The 19289-nt window shown below is 41.6% G+C and overlaps 20 pseudogenes; all 20 read right to left on the reverse strand.

The window, feature by feature from the left end:
• Positions 1–158: 158 nt before the first annotated feature.
• On the reverse strand, positions 159–277 carry LOC137119426 (5S ribosomal RNA; annotated as a pseudogene).
• Positions 278–1130: 853 nt separating this feature from the next.
• Positions 1131–1249, reverse strand: LOC137119569 (5S ribosomal RNA; annotated as a pseudogene).
• An 857-nt stretch (positions 1250–2106) lies between these two features.
• On the reverse strand, positions 2107–2225 carry LOC137119519 (5S ribosomal RNA; annotated as a pseudogene).
• Positions 2226–3091: 866 nt separating this feature from the next.
• LOC137119445 (5S ribosomal RNA) lies at positions 3092–3210 on the reverse strand (annotated as a pseudogene).
• Positions 3211–4063: 853 nt separating this feature from the next.
• On the reverse strand, positions 4064–4182 carry LOC137119446 (5S ribosomal RNA; annotated as a pseudogene).
• Positions 4183–5035: 853 nt separating this feature from the next.
• LOC137119505 (5S ribosomal RNA) lies at positions 5036–5154 on the reverse strand (annotated as a pseudogene).
• An 857-nt stretch (positions 5155–6011) lies between these two features.
• LOC137119373 (5S ribosomal RNA) lies at positions 6012–6130 on the reverse strand (annotated as a pseudogene).
• Positions 6131–6984: 854 nt separating this feature from the next.
• LOC137119447 (5S ribosomal RNA) lies at positions 6985–7103 on the reverse strand (annotated as a pseudogene).
• An 853-nt stretch (positions 7104–7956) lies between these two features.
• LOC137119384 (5S ribosomal RNA) lies at positions 7957–8075 on the reverse strand (annotated as a pseudogene).
• An 857-nt stretch (positions 8076–8932) lies between these two features.
• LOC137119408 (5S ribosomal RNA) lies at positions 8933–9051 on the reverse strand (annotated as a pseudogene).
• Positions 9052–9908: 857 nt separating this feature from the next.
• Positions 9909–10027, reverse strand: LOC137119427 (5S ribosomal RNA; annotated as a pseudogene).
• An 853-nt stretch (positions 10028–10880) lies between these two features.
• Positions 10881–10999, reverse strand: LOC137119396 (5S ribosomal RNA; annotated as a pseudogene).
• Positions 11000–11865: 866 nt separating this feature from the next.
• LOC137119407 (5S ribosomal RNA) lies at positions 11866–11984 on the reverse strand (annotated as a pseudogene).
• An 857-nt stretch (positions 11985–12841) lies between these two features.
• Positions 12842–12960, reverse strand: LOC137119409 (5S ribosomal RNA; annotated as a pseudogene).
• An 866-nt stretch (positions 12961–13826) lies between these two features.
• On the reverse strand, positions 13827–13945 carry LOC137119418 (5S ribosomal RNA; annotated as a pseudogene).
• Positions 13946–14802: 857 nt separating this feature from the next.
• On the reverse strand, positions 14803–14921 carry LOC137119448 (5S ribosomal RNA; annotated as a pseudogene).
• Positions 14922–15778: 857 nt separating this feature from the next.
• On the reverse strand, positions 15779–15897 carry LOC137119498 (5S ribosomal RNA; annotated as a pseudogene).
• Positions 15898–16754: 857 nt separating this feature from the next.
• Positions 16755–16873, reverse strand: LOC137119428 (5S ribosomal RNA; annotated as a pseudogene).
• An 853-nt stretch (positions 16874–17726) lies between these two features.
• LOC137119499 (5S ribosomal RNA) lies at positions 17727–17845 on the reverse strand (annotated as a pseudogene).
• Positions 17846–18702: 857 nt separating this feature from the next.
• Positions 18703–18821, reverse strand: LOC137119430 (5S ribosomal RNA; annotated as a pseudogene).
• Between the last annotated feature and the right edge of the window lie 468 nt (positions 18822–19289).

Below are 19289 nucleotides of genomic sequence, written 5' to 3' on the forward strand. Positions count from 1 at the left end.
CGTAACATGGTCTACTAGTAATGAAGCACGATGGTTGGCAAACCAATAAAGTAGCAAAACAGCAATGAAAGAACAAAATTTGATGAAAATATAGAACAATTTCTATGAATAAATAGGCAGTAACACCAGCTTGTGCTGCCCGTAAACCCAAGCAAAAAAGCTTACAGCACCTGGTATTCCCAGGCGGTCTTCCTACCAAGTACTAACCAGGCCCGGCTCTATTTGGCTGCCGAGATCGGACGAGATCGGGCGCTTAGAGAGTGGTGGGGCCGTAAGCTGCATTTGACATCATCAACAGCTCTTAAAAACGCTGGAGAAGCAGAATGCATGACACTTGCTAAGAAGAAGATAAATGTGGCAAAGTACAAAGTACTATAACTGTACTGGTCTGTTACACCCCTGTCTAGGGGGTCAGGGTGCAACATACAAAGATAAATTAGCATGTTCCCTCTCCGATCCCCAAACCAAAATCCAGGATCGAGATGTTCCAACAGAATGATATTTATTTTAAACGAAAGAAAGTGACAAACAAAAAATGACACAACTCATGGCGAACCAAGGCCAACATAATAAACAAAATAAGCCATTTCCCACAGAAAGTGCTAGCTAGCCTGATAGAAATAAACAAACCAAAAGACAGTCGCTAACCCTAACTCCCTAATGTGAAAACGGTCCAAAGAAAATGGCAGTTCACCCCTACAGATTTAATACTATTTACAAAATATACAATTTATAACAAAACCACGTCACAAAACCTAACAATTCAAAAATGCTAAATAAGGTTTGGAAACCAAGAACAGCAAACAGGTGCTGATGCCAGAAAGAGCCTCGCTTGCTGTTGGGAACCGTACTTTTAAAACTCCAGGAAGTGTAGGATGGACCAATCAGCTTCCTGTACTGCCCCCCAATCCGGCCAATCAGGCAGGGCACCTATAAGAACAAGAAAATAAAAACAACACATATGGCCAGGACCGTAACATGGTCTACTAGTAATGAAGCACGATGGTTGGCAAACCAATAAAGTAGCAAAACAGCAATGAAAGAACAAAATTTGATGAAAATATAGAACAATTTCTATGAATAAATAGGCAGTAACACCAGCTTGTGCTGCCCGTAAACCCAAGCAAAAAAGCTTACAGCACCTGGTATTCCCAGGCGGTCTTCCTACCAAGTACTAACCAGGCCCGGCTCTATTTGGCTGCCGAGATCGGACGAGATCGGGCGCTTAGAGAGCGGTGTGGCCGTAAGCTGCATTTGACATCATCAACAGCTCTTAAAAACGCTGGAGAAGCAGAATGCATGACACTTGCTAAGAAGAAGATAAATATGGCAAAGTACAAAGTACTATAACTGTACTGGTCTGTTACGCCCCTGTCTAGGGGGTCAGGGTGAAACATACAAAGATAAATTTGGATGTTCCCTCTCCGATCCTCAAACCAAAATCCAGGATTGAGATGTTCCAACAGAATGATATTTATTTTAAACGAAAGAAAGTGTCAAACAAAACATGACTCTACAACTCAGGGCGAACCAAGGCCAACATAATAAACAAAATAAGCCATTTCCCACAGAAAGTGTTAGCTAGCCTGATAGAAATAAACAAACCAAAAGATAGTCGCTAACCCTAACTCCCTAATGTGAAAACACTCCAAAGAAAATGGCAGTTCACCCCTACAGATTTAATACTATTTACAAAATATACAATTTATAAACAAAACCACGGCACAAAACCTAACAATTCAAAAATGCTAAATAAGGTTTGGAAACCAAGAAAAGCAAACAGGTGCTGATGCCAGAAAGAGCCTCGCTAGCTGTTGGGAACCGTACTTTTAAAACTCCAGGAAGTGTAGGATGGACCAATCAGCTTCCTGTACTGCCCCCCAATCCGGCCAATCAGGCAGGGCACCTATAAGAACAAGAAAATAAAAACAACACATATGGCCAGGACTTTAACATGGTCTACTAGTAATGAAGCACGATGGTTGGCAAACCAATAAAGTAGCAAAACAGCAATGAAAGAACAAAATTTGATGAAAATATAGAACAATTTCTATGAATAAATAGGCAGTAACACCAGCTTGTGCTGCCCGTAAACCCAAGCAAAGAAGCTTACAGCACGTGGTATTCCCAGGCGGTCTTCCTACCAAGTACTAACAAGGCCCGGCCATAATTGGCTGCTGAGATCGGACGGGATCGGGCGCTTAGAGAGCGGTGTGGCCGTAAGCTGCATTTGACATCATCAACAGCTCTTAAAAACGCTGGAGAAGCAGAATGCATGACACTTGCTAAGAAGAAGATAAATGTGGCAAAGTACAAAGTACTATAACTGTACTGGTCTGTTACGCCCCTGTCTAGGGGGTCAGGGTGAAACATACAAAGATAAATTTGGATGTTCCCTCTCCGATCCTCAAACCAAAATCCAGGATTGAGATGTTCCAACAGAATGATATTTATTTTAAACGAAAGAAAGTGTCAAACAAAACATGACACTACAACTCAGGGCGAACCCAGGCCAACATAATAAACAAAATAAGCCATTTCCCACAGAAAGTGCTAGCTAGCCTGATAGAAATAAACAAACCAAAAGACAGTCGCTAACCCTAACTCCTTAATGTGAAAACAAGTGAAAACAATCAAAAGAAAATGGCAGTCCACCCCTACAGATTTAATACTATTTACAAAATATACAATTTATAACAAAACCACGTCACAAAACCTAACAATTCAAAAATGCTAAATAAGGTTTGGAAACCAAGAACAGCAAACAGGTGCTGATGCCAGAAAGAGCCTCGCTTGCTGTTGGGAACCGTACTTTTAAAACTCCAGGAAGTGTAGGATGGACCAATCAGCTTCCTGTACTGCCCCCCAATCCGGCCAATCAGGCAGGGCACCTATAAGAACAAGAAAATAAAAACAACACATATGGCCAGGACCGTAACATGGTCTACTAGTAATGAAGCACGATGGTTGGCAAACCAATAAAGTAGCAAAACAGCAATGAAAGAACAAAATTTGATGAAAATATAGAACAATTTCTATGAATAAATAGGCAGTAACACCAGCTTGTGCTGCCCGTAAACCCAAGCAAAAAAGCTTACAGCACCTGGTATTCCCAGGCGGTCTTCCTACCAAGTACTAACCAGGCCCGGCTCTATTTGGCTGCCGAGATCGGACGAGATCGGGCGCTTAGAGAGCGGTGGGGCCGTAAGCTGCATTTGACATCATCAACAGCTCTTAAAAACGCTGGAGAAGCAGAATGCATGACACTTGCTAAGAAGAAGATAAATGTGGCAAAGTACAAAGTACTATAACTGTACTGGTCTGTTACGCCCCTGTCTAGGGGGTCAGGGTGCAACATACAAAGATAAATTAGCATGTTCCCTCTCCGATCCCCAAACCAAAATCCAGGATCGAGATGTTCCAACAGAATGATATTTATTTTAAACGAAAGAAAGTGACAAACAAAAAATGACACAACTCATGGCGAACCAAGGCCAACATAATAAACAAAATAAGCCATTTCCCACAGAAAGTGCTAGCTAGCCTGATAGAAATAAACAAACCAAAAGACAGTCGCTAACCCTAACTCCCTAATGTGAAAACGGTCCAAAGAAAATGGCAGTTCACCCCTACAGATTTAATACTATTTACAAAATATACAATTTATAACAAAACCACGTCACAAAACCTAACAATTCAAAAATGCTAAATAAGGCTTGGAAACCAAGAACAGCAAACAGGTGCTGATGCCAGAAAGAGCCTCGCTTGCTGTTGGGAACCGTACTTTTAAAACTCCAGGAAGTGTAGGATGGACCAATCAGCTTCCTGTACTGCCCCCCAATCCGGCCAATCAGGCAGGGCACCTATAAGAACAAGAAAATAAAAACAACACATATGGCCAGGACCGTAACATGGTCTACTAGTAATGAAGCACGATGGTTGGCAAACCAATAAAGTAGCAAAACAGCAATGAAAGAACAAAATTTGATGAAAATATAGAACAATTTCTATGAATAAATAGGCAGTAACACCAGCTTGTGCTGCCCGTAAACCCAAGCAAAAAAGCTTACAGCACCTGGTATTCCCAGGCGGTCTTCCTACCAAGTACTAACCAGGCCCGGCTCTATTTGGCTGCCGAGATCGGACGAGATCGGGCGCTTAGAGAGCGGTGGGGCCGTAAGCTGCATTTGACATCATCAACAGCTCTTAAAAACGCTGGAGAAGCAGAATGCATGACACTTGCTAAGAAGAAGATAAATGTGGCAAAGTACAAAGTACTATAACTGTACTGGTCTGTTACGCCCCTGTCTAGGGGGTCAGGGTGCAACATACAAAGATAAATTAGCATGTTCCCTCTCCGATCCCCAAACCAAAATCCAGGATCGAGATGTTCCAACAGAATGATATTTATTTTAAACGAAAGAAAGTGACAAACAAAAAATGACACAACTCATGGCGAACCAAGGCCAACATAATAAACAAAATAAGCCATTTCCCACAGAAAGTGCTAGCTAGCCTGATAGAAATAAACAAACCAAAAGACAGTCGCTAACCCTAACTCCCTAATGTGAAAACGGTCCAAAGAAAATGGCAGTTCACCCCTACAGATTTAATACTATTTACAAAATATACAATTTATAACAAAACCACGTCACAAAACCTAACAATTCAAAAATGCTAAATAAGGCTTGGAAACCAAGAACAGCAAACAGGTGCTGATGCCAGAAAGAGCCTCGCTTGCTGTTGGGAACCGTACTTTTAAAACTCCAGGAAGTGTAGGATGGACCAATCAGCTTCCTGTACTGCCCCCCAATCCGGCCAATCAGGCAGGGCACCTATAAGAACAAGAAAATAAAAACAACACATATGGCCAGGACCGTAACATGGTCTACTAGTAATGAAGCACGATGGTTGGCAAACCAATAAAGTAGCAAAACAGCAATGAAAGAACAAAATTTGATGAAAATATAGAACAATTTCTATGAATAAATAGGCAGTAACACCAGCTTGTGCTGCCCGTAAACCCAAGCAAAAAAGCTTACAGCACCTGGTATTCCCAGGCGGTCTTCCTACCAAGTACTAACCAGGCCCGGCTCTATTTGGCTGCCGAGATCGGACGAGATTGGGCGCTTAGAGAGCGGTGTGGCCGTAAGCTGCATTTGACATCATCAACAGCTCCTAAAAACGCTGGAGAAGCAGAATGCATGACACTTGCTAAGAAGAAGATAAATGTGGCAAAGTACAAAGTACTATAACTGTACTGGTCTGTTACGCCCCTGTCTAGGGGGTCAGGGTGAAACATACAAAGATAAATTTGCATGTTCCCTCTCCGATCCTCAAACCAAAATCCAGGATTGAGATGTTCCAACAGAATGATATTTATTTTAAACGAAAGAAAGTGTCAAACAAAACATGACACTACAACTCAGGGCGAACCAAGGCCAACATAATAAACAAAATAAGCCATTTCCCACAGAAAGTGTTCGCTAGCCTGATAGAAATAAACAAACCAAAAGATAGTCGCTAACCCTAACTCCCTAATGTGAAAACACTCCAAAGAAAATGGCAGTTCACCCCTACAGATTTAATACTATTTACAAAATATACAATTTATAAACAAAACCACGGCACAAAACCTAACAATTCAAAAATGCTAAATAAGGTTTGGAAACCAAGAACAGCAAACAGGTGCTGATGCCAGAAAGAGCCTCGCTAGCTGTTGGGAACCGTACTTTTAAAACTCCAGGAAGTGTAAGATGGACCAATCAGCTTCCTGTACTGCCCCCCAATCCGGCCAATCAGGCAGGGCACCTATAAGAACAACAAAATAAAAACAACACATATGGCCAGGACCGTAACATGGTCTACTAGTAATGAAGCACGATGGTTGACAAACCAATAAAGTAGCAAAACAGCAATTAAAGAACAAAATTTGATGAAAATATAGAACAATTTCTATGAATAAATAGGCAGTAACACCAGCTTGTGCTGCCCGTAAACCCAAGCAAAAAAGCTTACAGCACCTGGTATTCCCAGGCGGTCTTCCTACCAAGTACTAACCAGGCCCGGCTCTATTTGGCTGCCGAGATCGGACGAGATCGGGCGCTTAGAGAGCGGTGTGGCCGTAAGCTGCATTTGACATCATCAACAGCTCTTAAAAACGCTGGAGAAGCAGAATGCATGACACTTGCTAAGAAGAAGATAAATGTGGCAAAGTACAAAGTACTATAACTGTACTGGTCTGTTACGCCCCTGTCTAGGGGGTCAGGGTGCAACATACAAAGATAAATTAGCATGTTCCCTCTCCGATCCCCAAACCAAAATCCAGGATCGAGATGTTCCAACAGAATGATATTTATTTTAAACGAAAGAAAGTGACAAACAAAAAATGACACAACTCATGGCGAACCAAGGCCAACATAATAAACAAAATAAGCCATTTCCCACAGAAAGTGCTAGCTAGCCTGATAGAAATAAACAAACCAAAAGACAGTCGCTAACCCTAACTCCCTAATGTGAAAACAGTCCAAAGAAAATGGCAGTTCACCCCTACAGATTTAATACTATTTACAAAATATACAATTTATAAACAAAACCACGGCACAAAACCTAACAATTCAAAAATGCTAAATAAGGTTTGGAAACCAAGAACAGCAAACAGGTGCTGATGCCAGAAAGAGCCTCGCTAGCTTTTGGGAACCGTACTTTTAAAACTCCAGGAAGTGTAGGATGGACCAATCAGCTTCCTGTACTGCCCCCCAATCCGGCCAATCAGGCAGGGCACGTATAAGAACAACAAAATAAAAACAACACATATGGCCAGGACCGTAACATGGTCTACTAGTAATGAAGCACGATGGTTGGCAAACCAATAAAGTAGCAAAACAGCAATTAAAGAACAAAATTTGATGAAAATATAGAACAATTTCTATGAATAAATAGGCAGTAACACCAGCTTGTGCTGCCCGTAAACCCAAGCAAAAAAGCTTACAGCACCTGGTATTCCCAGGCGGTCTTCCTACCAAGTACTAACCAGGCCCGGCTCTATTTGGCTGCCGAGATCGGACGAGATCGGGCGCTTAGAGAGCGGTGGGGCCGTAAGCTGCATTTGACATCATCAACAGCTCTTAAAAACGCTGGAGAAGCAGAATGCATGACACTTGCTAAGAAGAAGATAAATGTGGCAAAGTACAAAGTACTATAACTGTACTGGTCTGTTACGCCCCTGTCTAGGGGGTCAGGGTGCAACATACAAAGATAAATTAGCATGTTCCCTCTCCGATCCCCAAACCAAAATCCAGGATCGAGATGTTCCAACAGAATGATATTTATTTTAAACGAAAGAAAGTGACAAACAAAAAATGACACAACTCATGGCGAACCAAGGCCAACATAATAAACAAAATAAGCCATTTCCCACAGAAAGTGCTAGCTAGCCTGATAGAAATAAACAAACCAAAAGACAGTCGCTAACCCTAACTCCCTAATGTGAAAACGGTCCAAAGAAAATGGCAGTTCACCCCTACAGATTTAATACTATTTACAAAATATACAATTTATAACAAAACCACGTCACAAAACCTAACAATTCAAAAATGCTAAATAAGGTTTGGAAACCAAGAACAGCAAACAGGTGCTGATGCCAGAAAGAGCCTCGCTTGCTGTTGGGAACCGTACTTTTAAAACTCCAGGAAGTGTAGGATGGACCAATCAGCTTCCTGTACTGCCCCCCAATCCGGCCAATCAGGCAGGGCACCTATAAGAACAAGAAAATAAAAACAACACATATGGCCAGGACCGTAACATGGTCTACTAGTAATGAAGCACGATGGTTGGCAAACCAATAAAGTAGCAAAACAGCAATGAAAGAACAAAATTTGATGAAAATATAGAACAATTTCTATGAATAAATAGGCAGTAACACCAGCTTGTGCTGCCCGTAAACCCAAGCAAAAAAGCTTACAGCACCTGGTATTCCCAGGCGGTCTTCCTACCAAGTACTAACCAGGCCCGGCTCTATTTGGCTGCCGAGATCGGACGAGATCGGGCGCTTAGAGAGCGGTGTGGCCGTAAGCTGCATTTGACATCATCAACAGCTCTTAAAAACGCTGGAGAAGCAGAATGCATGACACTTGCTAAGAAGAAGATAAATATGGCAAAGTACAAAGTACTATAACTGTACTGGTCTGTTACGCCCCTGTCTAGGGGGTCAGGGTGAAACATACAAAGATAAATTTGGATGTTCCCTCTCCGATCCTCAAACCAAAATCCAGGATTGAGATGTTCCAACAGAATGATATTTATTTTAAACGAAAGAAAGTGTCAAACAAAACATGACACTACAACTCAGGGCGAACCAAGGCCAACATAATAAACAAAATAAGCCATTTCCCACAGAAAGTGTTAGCTAGCCTAATAGAAATAAACAAACCAAAAGATAGTCGCTAACCCTAACTCCCTAATGTGAAAACACTCCAAAGAAAATGGCAGTTCACCCCTACAGATTTAATACTATTTACAAAATATACAATTTATAAACAAAACCACGGCACAAAACCTAACAATTCAAAAATGCTAAATAAGGTTTGGAAACCAAGAACAGCAAACAGGTGCTGCTGCCAGAAAGAGCCTCGCTAGCTGTTGGGAACCGTACTTTTAAAACTCCAGGAAGTGAAGGATGGACCAATCAGCTTCCTGTACTGCCCCCCAATCCGGCCAATAAGGCAGGGCACCTATAAGAACAACAAAATAAAAACAACACATATGGCCAGGACCGTAACATGGTCTACTAGTAATGAAGCACGATGGTTGACAAACCAATAAAGTAGCAAAACAGCAATGAAAGAACAAAATTTGATGAAAATATGGAACAATTTCTATGAATAAATAGGCAGTAACACCAGCTTGTGCTGCCCGTAAACCCAAGCAAAAAAACTTACAGCACCTGGTATTCCCAGGCGGTCTTCCTACCAAGTACTAACCAGGCCCGGCTCTATTTGGCTGCCGAGATCGGACGAGATCGGGCGCTTAGAGAGCGGTGTGGCCGTAAGCTGCATTTGACATCATCAACAGCTCCTAAAAACGCTGGATAAGCAGAATGCATGACACTTGCTAAGAAGAAGATAAATGTGGCAAAGTACAAAGTACTATAACTGTACTGGTCTGTTACGCCCCTGTCTAGGGGGTCAGGGTGAAACATACAAAGATAAATTTGCATGTTCCCTCTCCGATCCTCAAACCAAAATCCAGGATTGAGATGTTCCAACAGAATGATATTTATTTTAAACGAAAGAAAGTGTCAAACAAAACATGACACTACAACTCAGGGCGAACCAAGACCAACATAATAAACAAAATAAGCCATTTCCCACAGAAAGTGTTAGCTAGCCTGATAGAAATAAACAAACCAAAAGATAGTCGCTAACCCTAACTCCCTAATGTGAAAACACTCCAAAGAAAATGGCAGTTCACCCCTACAGATTTAATACTATTTACAAAATATACAATTTATAAACAAAACCACGGCACAAAACCTAACAATTCAAAAATGCTAAATAAGGTTTGGAAACCAAGAACAGCAAACAGGTGCTGATGCCAGAAAGAGCCTCGCTAGCTGTTGGGAACCGTACTTTTAAAACTCCAGGAAGTGTAGGATGGACCAATCAGCTTCCTGTACTGCCCCCCAATCCGGCCAATCAGGCAGGGCACCTATAAGAACAACAAAATAAAAACAACACATATGGCCAGGACCGTAACATGGTCTACTAGTAATGAAGCACGATGGTTGGCAAACCAATAAAGTAGCAAAACAGCAATGAAAGAACAAAATTTGATGAAAATATAGAACAATTTCTATGAATAAATAGGCAGTAACACCAGCTTGTGCTGCCCGTAAACCCAAGCAAAAAAGCTTACAGCACCTGGTATTCCCAGGCGGTCTTCCTACCAAGTACTAACCAGGCCCGGCTCTATTTGGCTGCCGAGATCGGACGAGATCGGGCGCTTAGAGAGTGGTGGGGCCGTAAGCTGCATTTGACATCATCAACAGCTCTTAAAAACGCTGGAGAAGCAGAATGCATGACACTTGCTAAGAAGAAGATAAATGTGGCAAAGTACAAAGTACTATAACTGTACTGGTCTGTTACACCCCTGTCTAGGGGGTCAGGGTGCAACATACAAAGATAAATTAGCATGTTCCCTCTCCGATCCCCAAACCAAAATCCAGGATCGAGATGTTCCAACAGAATGATATTTATTTTAAACGAAAGAAAGTGACAAACAAAAAATGACACAACTCATGGCGAACCAAGGCCAACATAATAAACAAAATAAGCCATTTCCCACAGAAAGTGCTAGCTAGCCTGATAGAAATAAACAAACCAAAAGACAGTCGCTAACCCTAACTCCCTAATGTGAAAACGGTCCAAAGAAAATGGCAGTTCACCCCTACAGATTTAATACTATTTACAAAATATACAATTTATAACAAAACCACGTCACAAAACCTAACAATTCAAAAATGCTAAATAAGGTTTGGAAACCAAGAACAGCAAACAGGTGCTGATGCCAGAAAGAGCCTCGCTTGCTGTTGGGAACCGTACTTTTAAAACTCCAGGAAGTGTAGGATGGACCAATCAGCTTCCTGTACTGCCCCCCAATCCGGCCAATCAGGCAGGGCACCTATAAGAACAAGAAAATAAAAACAACACATATGGCCAGGACCGTAACATGGTCTACTAGTAATGAAGCACGATGGTTGGCAAACCAATAAAGTAGCAAAACAGCAATGAAAGAACAAAATTTGATGAAAATATAGAACAATTTCTATGAATAAATAGGCAGTAACACCAGCTTGTGCTGCCCGTAAACCCAAGCAAAAAAGCTTACAGCACCTGGTATTCCCAGGCGGTCTTCCTACCAAGTACTAACCAGGCCCGGCTCTATTTGGCTGCCGAGATCGGACGAGATCGGGCGCTTAGAGAGCGGTGTGGCCGTAAGCTGCATTTGACATCATCAACAGCTCTTAAAAACGCTGGAGAAGCAGAATGCATGACACTTGCTAAGAAGAAGATAAATATGGCAAAGTACAAAGTACTATAACTGTACTGGTCTGTTACGCCCCTGTCTAGGGGGTCAGGGTGAAACATACAAAGATAAATTTGGATGTTCCCTCTCCGATCCTCAAACCAAAATCCAGGATTGAGATGTTCCAACAGAATGATATTTATTTTAAACGAAAGAAAGTGTCAAACAAAACATGACTCTACAACTCAGGGCGAACCAAGGCCAACATAATAAACAAAATAAGCCATTTCCCACAGAAAGTGTTAGCTAGCCTGATAGAAATAAACAAACCAAAAGACAGTCGCTAACCCTAACTCCTTAATGTGAAAACAAGTGAAAACAATCAAAAGAAAATGGCAGTCCACCCCTACAGATTTAATACTATTTACAAAATATACAATTTATAACAAAACCACGTCACAAAACCTAACAATTCAAAAATGCTAAATAAGGTTTGGAAACCAAGAACAGCAAACAGGTGCTGATGCCAGAAAGAGCCTCGCTTGCTGTTGGGAACCGTACTTTTAAAACTCCAGGAAGTGTAGGATGGACCAATCAGCTTCCTGTACTGCCCCCCAATCCGGCCAATCAGGCAGGGCACCTATAAGAACAAGAAAATAAAAACAACACATATGGCCAGGACCGTAACATGGTCTACTAGTAATGAAGCACGATGGTTGGCAAACCAATAAAGTAGCAAAACAGCAATGAAAGAACAAAATTTGATGAAAATATAGAACAATTTCTATGAATAAATAGGCAGTAACACCAGCTTGTGCTGCCCGTAAACCCAAGCAAAAAAGCTTACAGCACCTGGTATTCCCAGGCGGTCTTCCTACCAAGTACTAACCAGGCCCGGCTCTATTTGGCTGCCGAGATCGGACGAGATCGGGCGCTTAGAGAGCGGTGTGGCCGTAAGCTGCATTTGACATCATCAACAGCTCTTAAAAACGCTGGAGAAGCAGAATGCATGACACTTGCTAAGAAGAAGATAAATATGGCAAAGTACAAAGTACTATAACTGTACTGGTCTGTTACGCCCCTGTCTAGGGGGTCAGGGTGAAACATACAAAGATAAATTTGGATGTTCCCTCTCCGATCCTCAAACCAAAATCCAGGATTGAGATGTTCCAACAGAATGATATTTATTTTAAACGAAAGAAAGTGTCAAACAAAACATGACACTACAACTCAGGGCGAACCAAGGCCAACATAATAAACAAAATAAGCCATTTCCCACAGAAAGTGTTAGCTAGCCTGATAGAAATAAACAAACCAAAAGATAGTCGCTAACCCTAACTCCCTAATGTGAAAACACTCCAAAGAAAATGGCAGTTCACCCCTACAGATTTAATACTATTTACAAAATATACAATTTATAAACAAAACCACGGCACAAAACCTAACAATTCAAAAATGCTAAATAAGGTTTGGAAACCAAGAACAGAGAACAGGTGCTGCTGCCAGAAAGAGCCTCGCTAGCTGTTGGGAACCGTACTTTTAAAACTCCAGGAAGTGAAGGATGGACCAATCAGCTTCCTGTACTGCCCCCCAATCCGGCCAATAAGGCAGGGCACCTATAAGAACAACAAAATAAAAACAACACATATGGCCAGGACCGTAACATGGTCTACTAGTAATGAAGCACGATGGTTGACAAACCAATAAAGTAGCAAAACAGCAATGAAAGAACAAAATTTGATGAAAATATGGAACAATTTCTATGAATAAATAGGCAGTAACACCAGCTTGTGCTGCCCGTAAACCCAAGCAAAAAAACTTACAGCACCTGGTATTCCCAGGCGGTCTTCCTACCAAGTACTAACCAGGCCCGGCTCTATTTGGCTGCCGAGATCGGACGAGATCGGGCGCTTAGAGAGCGGTGTGGCCGTAAGCTGCATTTGACATCATCAACAGCTCCTAAAAACGCTGGAGAAGCAGAATGCATGACACTTGCTAAGAAGAAGATAAATGTGGCAAAGTACAAAGTACTATAACTGTACTGGTCTGTTACGCCCCTGTCTAGGGGGTCAGGGTGAAACATACAAAGATAAATTTGCATGTTCCCTCTCCGATCCTCAAACCAAAATCCAGGATTGAGATGTTCCAACAGAATGATATTTATTTTAAACGAAAGAAAGTGTCAAACAAAACATGACACTACAACTCAGGGCGAACCCAGGCCAACATAATAAACAAAATAAGCCATTTCCCACAGAAAGTGCTAGCTAGCCTGATAGAAATAAACAAACCAAAAGACAGTCGCTAACCCTAACTCCTTAATGTGAAAACAAGTGAAAACAATCAAAAGAAAATGGCAGTCCACCCCTACAGATTTAATACTATTTACAAAATATACAATTTATAACAAAACCACGTCACAAAACCTAACAATTCAAAAATGCTAAATAAGGTTTGGAAACCAAGAACAGCAAACAGGTGCTGATGCCAGAAAGAGCCTCGCTTGCTGTTGGGAACCGTACTTTTAAAACTCCAGGAAGTGTAGGATGGACCAATCAGCTTCCTGTACTGCCCCCCAATCCGGCCAATCAGGCAGGGCACCTATAAGAACAAGAAAATAAAAACAACACATATGGCCAGGACCGTAACATGGTCTACTAGTAATGAAGCACGATGGTTGGCAAACCAATAAAGTAGCAAAACAGCAATGAAAGAACAAAATTTGATGAAAATATAGAACAATTTCTATGAATAAATAGGCAGTAACACCAGCTTGTGCTGCCCGTAAACCCAAGCAAAAAAGCTTACAGCACCTGGTATTCCCAGGCGGTCTTCCTACCAAGTACTAACCAGGCCCGGCTCTATTTGGCTGCCGAGATCGGACGAGATCGGGCGCTTAGAGAGCGGTGTGGCCGTAAGCTGCATTTGACATCATCAACAGCTCTTAAAAACGCTGGAGAAGCAGAATGCATGACACTTGCTAAGAAGAAGATAAATATGGCAAAGTACAAAGTACTATAACTGTACTGGTCTGTTACGCCCCTGTCTAGGGGGTCAGGGTGAAACATACAAAGATAAATTTGGATGTTCCCTCTCCGATCCTCAAACCAAAATCCAGGATTGAGATGTTCCAACAGAATGATATTTATTTTAAACGAAAGAAAGTGTCAAACAAAACATGACACTACAACTCAGGGCGAACCAAGGCCAACATAATAAACAAAATAAGCCATTTCCCACAGAAAGTGTTCGCTAGCCTGATAGAAATAAACAAACCAAAAGATAGTCGCTAACCCTAACTCCCTAATGTGAAAACACTCCAAAGAAAATGGCAGTTCACCCCTACAGATTTAATACTATTTACAAAATATACAATTTATAAACAAAACCACGGCACAAAACCTAACAATTCAAAAATGCTAAATAAGGTTTGGAAACCAAGAACAGCAAACAGGTGCTGATGCCAGAAAGAGCCTCGCTAGCTGTTGGGAACCGTACTTTTAAAACTCCAGGAAGTGTAGGATGGACCAATCAGCTTCCTGTACTGCCCCCCAATCCGGCCAATCAGGCAGGGCACCTATAAGAACAAGAAAATAAAAACAACACATATGGCCAGGACCGTAACATGGTCTACTAGTAATGAAGCACGATGGTTGGCAAACCAATAAAGTAGCAAAACAGCAATGAAAGAACAAAATTTGATGAAAATATAGAACAATTTCTATGAATAAATAGGCAGTAACACCAGCTTGTGCTGCCCGTAAACCCAAGCAAAAAAGCTTACAGCACCTGGTATTCCCAGGCGGTCTTCCTACCAAGTACTAACCAGGCCCGGCTCTATTTGGCTGCCGAGATCGGACGAGATCGGGCGCTTAGAGAGCGGTGGGGCCGTAAGCTGCATTTGACATCATCAACAGCTCTTAAAAACGCTGGAGAAGCAGAATGCATGACACTTGCTAAGAAGAAGATAAATGTGGCAAAGTACAAAGTACTATAACTGTACTGGTCTGTTACGCCCCTGTCTAGGGGGTCAGGGTGCAACATACAAAGATAAATTAGCATGTTCCCTCTCCGATCCCCAAACCAAAATCCATGATCGAGATGTTCCAACAGAATGATATTTATTTTAAACGAAAGAAAGTGTCAAACAAAACATGACACTACAACTCAGGGCGAACCAAGGCCAACATAATAAACAAAATAAGCCATTTCCCACAGAAAGTGTTAGCTAGCCTAATAGAAATAAACAAACCAAAAGATAGTCGCTAACCCTAACTCCCTAATGTGAAAACACTCCAAAGAAAATGGCAGTTCACCCCTACAGATTTAATACTATTTACAAAATATACAATTTATAAACAAAACCACGGCACAAAACCTAACAATTCAAAAATGCTAAATAAGGTTTGGAAACCAAGAACAGCAAACAGGTGCTGCTGCCAGAAAGAGCCTCGCTAGCTGTTGGGAACCGTACTTTTAAAACTCCAGGAAGTGAAGGATGGACCAATCAGCTTCCTGTACTGCCCCCCAATCCGGCCAATAAGGCAGGGCACCTATAAGAACAACAAAATAAAAACAACACATATGGCCAGGACCGTAACATGGTCTACTAGTAATGAAGCACGATGGTTGACAAACCAATAAAGTAGCAAAACAGCAATGAAAGAACAAAATTTGATGAAAATATGGAACAATTTCTATGAATAAATAGGCAGTAACACCAGCTTGTGCTGCCCGTAAACCCAAGCAAAAAAACTTACAGCACCTGGTATTCCCAGGCAGTCTTCCTACCAAGTACTAACCAGGCCCGGCTCTATTTGGCTGCCGAGATCGGACGAGATCGGGCGCTTAGAGAGCGGTGTGGCCGTAAGCTGCATTTGACATCATCAACAGCTCCTAAAAACGCTGGATAAGCAGAATGCATGACACTTGCTAAGAAGAAGATAAATGTGGCAAAGTACAAAGTACTATAACTGTACTGGTCTGTTACGCCCCTGTCTAGGGGGTCAGGGTGAAACATACAAAGATAAATTTGCATGTTCCCTCTCCGATCCTCAAACCAAAATCCAGGATTGAGATGTTCCAACAGAATGATATTTATTTTAAACGAAAGAAAGTGTCAAACAAAACATGACACTACAACTCAGGGCGAACCAAGACCAACATAATAAACAAAATAAGCCATTTCCCACAGAAAGTGTTAGCTAGCCTGATAGAAATAAACAAACCAAAAGATAGTCGCTAACCCTAACTCCCTAATGTGAAAACACTCCAAAGAAAATGGCAGTTCACCCCTACAGATTTAATACTATTTACAAAATATACAATTTATAAACAAAACCACGGCACAAAACCTAACAATTCAAAAATGCTAAATAAGGTTTGGAAACCAAGAACAGCAAACAGGTGCTGATGCCAGAAAGAGCCTCGCTAGCTGTTGGGAACCGTACTTTTAAAACTCCAGGAAGTGTAGGATGGACCAATCAGCTTCCTGTACTGCCCCCCAATCCGGCCAATCAGGCAGGGCACCTATAAGAACAACAAAATAAAAACAACACATATGGCCAGGACCGTAACATGGTCTACTAGTAATGAAGCACGATGGTTGGCAAACCAATAAAGTAGCAAAACAGCAATGAAAGAACAAAATTTGATGAAAATATAGAACAATTTCTATGAATAAATAGGCAGTAACACCAGCTTGTGCTGCCCGTAAACCCAAGCAAAAAAGCTTACAGCACCTGGTATTCCCAGGCGGTCTTCCTACCAAGTACTAACCAGGCCCGGCTCTATTTGGCTGCCGAGATCGGACGAGATCGGGCGCTTAGAGAGTGGTGGGGCCGTAAGCTGCATTTGACATCATCAACAGCTCTTAAAAACGCTGGAGAAGCAGAATGCATGACACTTGCTAAGAAGAAGATAAATGTGGCAAAGTACAAAGTACTATAACTGTACTGGTCTGTTACACCCCTGTCTAGGGGGTCAGGGTGCAACATACAAAGATAAATTAGCATGTTCCCTCTCCGATCCCCAAACCAAAATCCAGGATCGAGATGTTCCAACAGAATGATATTTATTTTAAACGAAAGAAAGTGACAAACAAAAAATGACACAACTCATGGCGAACCAAGGCCAACATAATAAACAAAATAAGCCATTTCCCACAGAAAGTGCTAGCTAGCCTGATAGAAATAAACAAACCAAAAGACAGTCGCTAACCCTAACTCCCTAATGTGAAAACGGTCCAAAGAAAATGGCAGTTCACCCCTACAGATTTAATACTATTTACAAAATATACAATTTATAACAAAACCACGTCACAAAACCTAACAATTCAAAAATGCTAAATAAGGTTTGGAAACCAAGAACAGCAAACAGGTGCTGCTGCCAGAAAGAGCCTCGCTAGCTGTTGGGAACCGTACTTTTAAAACTCCAGGAAGTGAAGGATGGACCAATCAGCTTCCTGTACTGCCCCCCAATCCGGCCAATAAGGCAGGGCACCTATAAGAACAACAAAATAAAAACAACACATATGGCCAGGACCGTAACATGGTCTACTAGTAATGAAGCACGATGGTTGACAAACCAATAAAGTAGCAAAACAGCAATGAAAGAACAAAATTTGATGAAAATATGGAACAATTTCTATGAATAAATAGGCAGTAACACCAGCTTGTGCTGCCCGTAAACCCAAGCAAAAAAACTTACAGCACCTGGTATTCCCAGGCAGTCTTCCTACCAAGTACTAACCAGGCCCGGCTCTATTTGGCTGCCGAGATCGGACGAGATCGGGCGCTTAGAGAGCGGTGTGGCCGTAAGCTGCATTTGACATCATCAACAGCTCCTAAAAACGCTGGATAAGCAGAATGCATGACACTTGCTAAGAAGAAGATAAATGTGGCAAAGTACAAAGTACTATAACTGTACTGGTCTGTTACGCCCCTGTCTAGGGGGTCAGGGTGAAACATACAAAGATAAATTTGCATGTTCCCTCTCCGATCCTCAAACCAAAATCCAGGATTGAGATGTTCCAACAGAATGATATTTATTTTAAACGAAAGAAAGTGTCAAACAAAACATGACACTACAACTCAGGGCGAACCAAGACCAACATAATAAACAAAATAAGCCATTTCCCACAGAAAGTGTTAGCTAGCCTGATAGAAATAAACAAACCAAAAGATAGTCGCTAACCCTAACTCCCTAATGTGAAAACACTCCAAAGAAAATGGCAGTTCACCCCTACAGATTTAATACTATTTACAAAATATACAATTTATAAACAAAACCACGGCACAAAACCTAACAATTCAAAAATGCTAAATAAGGTTTGGAAACCAAGAACAGCAAACAGGTGCTGATGCCAGAAAGAGCCTCGCTAGCTGTTGGGAACCGTACTTTTAAAACTCCAGGAAGTGTAGGATGGACCAATCAGCTTCCTGTACTGCCCCCCAATCCGGCCAATCAGGCAGGGCACCTATAAGAACAACAAAATAAAAACAACACATATGGCCAGGACCGTAACATGGTCTACTAGTAATGAAGCACGATGGTTGGCAAACCAATAAAGTAGCAAAACAGCAATGAAAGAACAAAATTTGATGAAAATATAGAACAATTTCTATGAATAAATAGGCAGTAACACCAGCTTGTGCTGCCCGTAAACCCAAGCAAAAAAGCTTACAGCACCTGGTATTCCCAGGCGGTCTTCCTACCAAGTACTAACCAGGCCCGGCTCTATTTGGCTGCCGAGATCGGACGAGATCGGGCGCTTAGAGAGTGGTGGGGCCGTAAGCTGCATTTGACATCATCAACAGCTCTTAAAAACGCTGGAGAAGCAGAATGCATGACACTTGCTAAGAAGAAGATAAATGTGGCAAAGTACAAAGTACTATAACTGTACTGGTCTGTTACACCCCTGTCTAGGGGGTCAGGGTGCAACATACAAAGATAAATTAGCATGTTCCCTCTCCGATCCCCAAACCAAAATCCAGGATCGAGATGTTCCAACAGAATGATATTTATTTTAAACGAAAGAAAGTGACAAACAAAAAATGACACAACTCATGGCGAACCAAGGCCAACATAATAAACAAAATAAGCCATTTCCCACAGAAAGTGCTAGCTAGCCTGATAGAAATAAACAAACCAAAAGACAGTCGCTAACCCTAACTCCCTAATGTGAAAACGGTCCAAAGAAAATGGCAGTTCACCCCTACAGATTTAATACTATTTACAAAATATACAATTTATAACAAAACCAC

Source organism: Channa argus, unplaced genomic scaffold (genome assembly GCF_033026475.1).
Source record: "Channa argus isolate prfri unplaced genomic scaffold, Channa argus male v1.0 Contig057, whole genome shotgun sequence".
Taxonomy (NCBI): domain Eukaryota; kingdom Metazoa; phylum Chordata; class Actinopteri; order Anabantiformes; family Channidae; genus Channa; species Channa argus.